At 33.8% G+C, this 6462-nt stretch overlaps 1 protein-coding gene and 1 pseudogene across 1 annotated transcript in view; one reads left to right on the top strand and one right to left on the bottom strand.

Annotated features, from left to right (window-relative positions):
* Nucleotides 1-6462, bottom strand: part of GRM5 (glutamate metabotropic receptor 5) — a 418657-nt gene that overhangs the window by 62574 nt on the left and 349621 nt on the right. The gene's annotated exons all lie outside the window — the stretch shown is intronic.
* LOC111742000 lies at nucleotides 1872-1989 on the top strand (annotated as a pseudogene).

Here is a 6462-nt window from a genome sequence, read left to right on the forward strand (position 1 = left end):
AAGGTTAAAAATATATCTTTCCCTTGTTTGTGAGAAAAAATATCAAAAGTGGGTAATGAAGTCATCAAAAAAACCAGAAAACCATTGTTGTTTTAAAATCAGGGAGAGTGATAAAAAAAAAAAGAAAAGAAAAGAAAGATAGTAAGTGCCTTTTAGTATTGTTCTGGCTCCTGAGTACCTTTATGGACTTTCCAGATCACCATTAACCTTGTGTCATCCATTCATTTAAAATCAGAAGTCCTAAAAAAGATAATCTAAGTGAAGTTAAAAGAGATATTTATAATAGTAAGTTTAGTTCAACAAATACAAATTTATCACCTACACTTTGCCATTCACTGGAATACATAGTCATTAACTTAAAGGATCTTACTTTTAAATATAGAAGGCATTCAATAGAGAGAGGTTGGAACTTTCCCCACATTTTCTCTTTTGTTCATTCTTAAATCTATCCATCTCTGTATTCATTTCTCATCACTATTTAAAAAAAAATAATTTAATTGAACTGTTAAGAGGTACTATTTGCATTCTATTTAATCTCCCCAATAAATTCATGAATTAGTTACTACTGTTCCCTCCATTTTATGGAAGAAGAAGTTGAAGTTCAGAGAAGAAAATTTGTTTGCTTAAAGTCGCACAATGAGTCATTGGTGAAATGTAGATTTCAACATGGGTATGTCTGACTCCAAAGCTTGTTGATTTAAACCACTATGCCATTATAAGGTAATAAAGACGAATTGTTAGAGACATGCACTACATTTGTCATAAGTTCACCTTCTTCAGATTGTATTGGTGAGTGTTTATGTAGCAAACTGAACAAGAGAATTCTAGGAATTGCTTAGGGATCTGGGAATTCTATCCTAAGACTTTCTTTTACAACCGATCACCATTATGATGTTTGTTCTTTAAAAAAGGATAGTTCCCATAACATAGACTTGGATAGAAAGGTGAATGTGAAATAGTGACTCACTTGCCTTTGAATAGCTTTGTGATATTGGGAAAAAAATACATATTTCTTAGACAGGAAATATTGCTTTATCCTTAGAGTCTTTTCTTTCTGCTTGAAAATTTCTCTCCCTTTCACCTGATTAACTTCTCATTTTCACATGCATTGATTTAATTTCCTCTCAAAAGATACCAATGAACTTCCAAGACCTGGTTAGTATTCTCTCCTCAGGATTCCCATAATCAATGCCTCGTCCTAGCACTTTCCTTCCTTCTTCATTCTTTCCCTTTGCTTGTTTGTTCCTTCATTCTTTCCCTAACTTTCTCCTCTCTCTGTTATTCTTTCATTAGACAAACATTAAATTGATTTTTACTGTATGCCAGGCATACTTAATATATTGAAATTGCCTCTTTATTTGTACGTGTCTCTGTACAGACTCTGGGGTACTTGAGGGTAGGAACCGTGGCTATACAATCGCTGTGTGACCAGTTTCCAGTGCTGTCTTAGCACCTAGTTGGAACTCTTCGCTCATGAGTACTTCTATCCTTTGTGCCGCCATTGCACCTGGCATACGGTTTAATTATTAGATGCACCATTTGCTATACACTTAATACAATGAATTTAAGTTAGATTTCTACTATGGACATTTGATTCTACATAAATGGGAGGTCGGATACCTTTCTTTTATAGCTCTGTCAATAGAACCTAGCACAGTGTTGAAAACAATGTAGAAATTTGATAAGAGAACTTTTTCTGAATGAATAAATGAATGATAGGCTAACTAGCTACATAGCATATTTTCCTATTCAGAATATTACCTAACCTAGAAGCCAAGAAATTAGAGGTTACAATTCTGAAAACCTATTCCATTTTTAACATTAATAGGAACTATTTATTGCAATTATATTAATAAAAATAACCATATTTTGTCTACAGCCATGCCACCCTGAACAAGCCCGATCCCATCTGATCTCAGAAGCTAAGCAGGGTTAGGCCTGATTAGCACTTGGATGGAGATCACCTAGGAAGACCAGGTGTTGTAGGCATAAAAAATAAAAAATAAAAAATAAGGGATTGTAAGCTGACAAGGTCTTGCAATCTGTGAGGATGCCTTGCCTGAATAATCAGAAACACACAATATTTAACAATGGCAAGGAGTTTTTCACCCCTTTCCTTGTCCAAATTGAATTGTAATAACCAAATAGGTAGTTCATTTTAAGTATATTTGAAATGAAAATTATTGGAGCAACCTGGCAATAAGTAACATATGGCAAGCTTGAAAGCTCATTTTTTTTTCTTTCCATAATTTCTTAAAAATATGGAGCTTCGAAATTGATTGTGAAGAAAGGCACATAGCATAAAATAGGGGTATCACAGTAGCGGGCTTGATTTTCCACTGGTTTTGTGATCTTGAGCAACATACAGAATCTTCCTGGCTCTAAATTAATTCAACTGTAAAATAATAATATTTACATCATAGGATTTAAAAGGATAATGCTTAAGAGGGTTATCATTATTGATAATGAAAAGCAATCCTCCAATGTTTTTATTTAATGTTCTTATTTGTTAAAAGGTAAAACAAACAAACAAACAAAAAACAAGAAAAGTGGGACAACTGAGGAACGCAAATTAATCATTTGTAAGAAGAGAGTAGCTGAGTAGCTCAAATGTTGGAGTTATAAAACTTGTCAGTGGTTACGCCCCCTTGGAGCTCATCCTCCACTCCCTCCCAGATTCCCACCAACTCTGCTTTGTTTGACTCTGTTCACTTTTTTCCCTTTAAGGGGAGATACAAAGGTTCCAACCTCGAAAGCAATTAGGTAACTCAGGGAACCAAAGGAACTTCCAAGAGAATGTTTCTACTGACATTAAAATGTTGATATGCACTGCCTTCCTTCCATTTTACAACTTTGCATTTAAAATATGATGCATTTCTTTATGAGTGAAAAAGCAAGAAATCATTCTAACTTCTGTTATAAGCTTTCCACAGTTACTTTTTTAATATTAAAATTGTTTATTAAATTTTTTTTTTAATTTAAGCAAAATTGGTATACGATCTTATATTGGTTATATAGTTTCAGGTGTACAGTATAGTGATTCAACATTTTTTGCACCTTGCAATGTGATCACCCCACTAATTCTTGTAATCATCTGTCACCATACAAACTTAGCACAGTATCATTTACCAAATTCCACTGAGTTACTCTTTGAAGGCCATTGTTTTTGCTTTTTCATTTTGCCTTGAGTTTCTTGGAAGGTTGCCAGAGTTGGCAAACCCACCTGGAAGTGTTTCCATGCCTTTGGCTTTGGACCGGGAAGCTAAGGATCTGCTGCTTATATGTCATCCTAAATTCTTCGAGAGAAAACAAATCAAAGATTCTTTCTAGGACAATTTTGCCTTTATCTAATGAGGAACGGTGTGCAATGAAAACGTCCTAGCAGAAGGTTTAGGGAATTCTCTGAGTGCCTAGCCCAAATTGTTTCCTCCCAGTATTTTTTCTTTCTTCCTCTCACAGATCAGACCACACTGTAGTTACCCTCTTCTCAGGGAAACAATTACTGATTTTATTTACCTATCTGATCTTTTTATTACTGTCTATTCCCACTGCATCATTATAGTCCAAACCACTAATAGATTCACATTGAGATTTGCAAAATTTCCTTACTGTTGTTTCCTCTTATTTTCCTTTTTAAAATACCCAATTTAAACTTTATTTTAAAATTTTATATTTTAGCATTCAATATTTAAGTAGCTCAAATAGCATAAAGTTTTTTAAATATAAAAATTTTAACCATGCATGGAAGTATAGAGCAAACATAAAATTCAAATTTAACAAATATTGATATTTTGTCATTTGTTTCGAATTATACACATACAGAGCTTACAGGTATAATTGAAATCATTTTTTTTGTAATTCTCATCTGACACCCCTCCTTCTCTCTTTCCAAATGAAACCACTATTCCCTGTTCGTTTTTAAACAATCACTTTTTACATTGTGACTATGTAAATATTTATACAATAGTTCACCTCGATAACATTTCCTTTCTTATTCAATTTATGGATTTTTATGGAGATAATAATTGCCTCATTTAAATCTATTCTCCCCACTAGAATGTATACATCACAGGGGAATTTTATGTTTTGGTTATAGAGGTATTTTCAGCACTTAGATCTATGTTGAATGAATAACTAGATGACTAAATGAATAAACAAATGGTTTTAATTTCCCTTATGATTAATTTAAAAATATTTGTCATAGCTTACTTACAAAGCCCTCTAAGAGTTAGCCCTTGCCTAGCTTGCCTGTCTCAATCTTCCTCACCCCCACTCTCAGTTCCTGTATTTATGTCCCAAACACTATTCTCTTTCATTTTAGTTTGGCCAACTGCCATCTTTACTTTAATTTTTGCATGTATGCAGTTCATTGAATAGGCAACTTTAAACCTCATTTAAGTAGCTTCCACTGATACAGTTTCTGACATCATTCTGGTCTTCTTTGTTGTTAACACAATATTTTATTATTATTTGACAATATTTAGGATGATGATCTCTTTGAAAGCAGGCATTCTGTTTGTCCCATTCACTGTTAACATAAATATCTAATGTTAGATAAAAAATAATTACTCTCTGTCCTCAGTGAAAATAAATATGTCGAAGTAGGGACATTGTCTATGTTCTTCTCTTATCCTCTATTTTTAATCTTCTTTCTTTTCTTCTTGGTTTTCATGCCAGATTCTCTTCCTCTCTCTTTTTAATTTCTGGTCCTTTGTCCCTGCCAGTTTATGATGGCTATTAAAAATATGGCTAGCTTAAAATTTATTTTAATGGCTTTATTGATGAAATCACATTCTTAGAATATAATGCAATACAATATGCATATACCTTTATACACACATATATGTATGTATGTGTGTGTATGAAATAGTAACCCACAATCCCACCACTCATAAACATCTTTTCTTAACAATAGATTACCTTCATTTCAAACATCTTTCTATGAATATATATGTATATATGTACAAGTGTATAGGTAGACATTAATGACAGTTGATTGCCCCTCCTAATTGTTTTTGTAAATAATTATTCAATTCTAAATGAGCTCAGATCTCTTAATTGTGCTAATGATCTTATAGAATTGTATTGGGATTAAATTAATTAACATTTGTAAAATGCTTCAAATAGTTCCTGGCACAAAGGAAGCATTATGTATATGTTAGTTGCTATAATCACAAAGAAGGCACTGATCCAAAAGTGACCTAAACTGTCAAGTTGTAGGCCAAAGTAGGATAACTATAAACCAAGCGAGTAAAAGAAAGACAGAATATTCCCTGAAGCTAGTAGCCTCAAGCATCACTGTAGCAGGTTTTAGAATAGCCGAAGCTATCAGAGCAGTCTTCTGGCTAGTAGCTTTAAGTGATCTACTTTGCATCAGAGTCAGTGAGATAGGGTTGCAAACAGCTATAGGCTTCTTTGAAAAGTGCCGCAAATCTCAAAGGCTAAACTTCACACAGTATCAATGTGGAGACCTTTCCACGTTTAGTATTTATTACCCCTTTCCTCACACGTATACACATGACAGAAGAATCGTTTCATTTTTTCTGCTTGAAAACCTCAACTGGTCCCACACTGTCTATAGGATAAAGTCCAAACTCCTTAGTTAAAGGCATTCTTCATAGGATGGCCCAATACCTACTCTCATCTGCATTTGTAACTCTCTCCATCATTTTACTGCACACATTTACAGAATGCCTACTCTATGTCACACATTGTATTAGATGCTGGGAATGCAAATGTGGTTGAGATACAGTTGTGCCCTTGAGACACTAATGATTCAGTGGGGTCAGCAAATGAGGATACACACCACTGAAACTGGAAAGATCATAGGAGGATGTGGGAGAGAGGGAATTTTGTGTGCCATGTTGAAAAACTTGGAATATATCCTATAAAGATATGAAAATGCTGATAAGTGTTGAGCAATGAAATAAAAGAGACAAATTTGTATTTGGGATACAAAATTTTTATATCTTTATCTGCCTTATCAAGTAGTAAGATGAAAAGGAGATTCAGAGGCATATGGAATAAATTTGGAAGGAGGCAAATAAACTGAGAAATTACTGCAATAGTCAAAAGTGAGTTGAAAATCTAATCAAGGGAAGAATACAAATGGAGTGGAGAAGAAGGAGTAAGAATATTTAGCAGTTCAAATAGCCAGATTTGATAAGTGACTGGATATGGGTGGCCAGGAATAGAGAAGAGTCTAATATGACTGGCTCAATTCTTTTTGGTTGGAGCAACTAGGAGAATGATGGTAACATTAATAGCCTTATGATGCATACCCTTTCTAACATCATCTACACTTTTTAATTAAGTGAATTTCAAGATTGTGCCTCAAGATTAAATCTTCCCAAATTCTCCAGGGTTAGATAGGCCTTCCTCCATTTTTCCATAATACTTTGTTCATTCTTCACCTACAATACTCAGTAAACCATGTTGTTACCCATTATTCTGTTTTTTTTT

This window comes from Pteropus vampyrus, unplaced genomic scaffold (assembly GCF_000151845.1).
Source record: "Pteropus vampyrus isolate Shadow unplaced genomic scaffold, Pvam_2.0 Scaffold84, whole genome shotgun sequence".
In the NCBI taxonomy this organism is placed as follows: domain Eukaryota; kingdom Metazoa; phylum Chordata; class Mammalia; order Chiroptera; family Pteropodidae; genus Pteropus; species Pteropus vampyrus.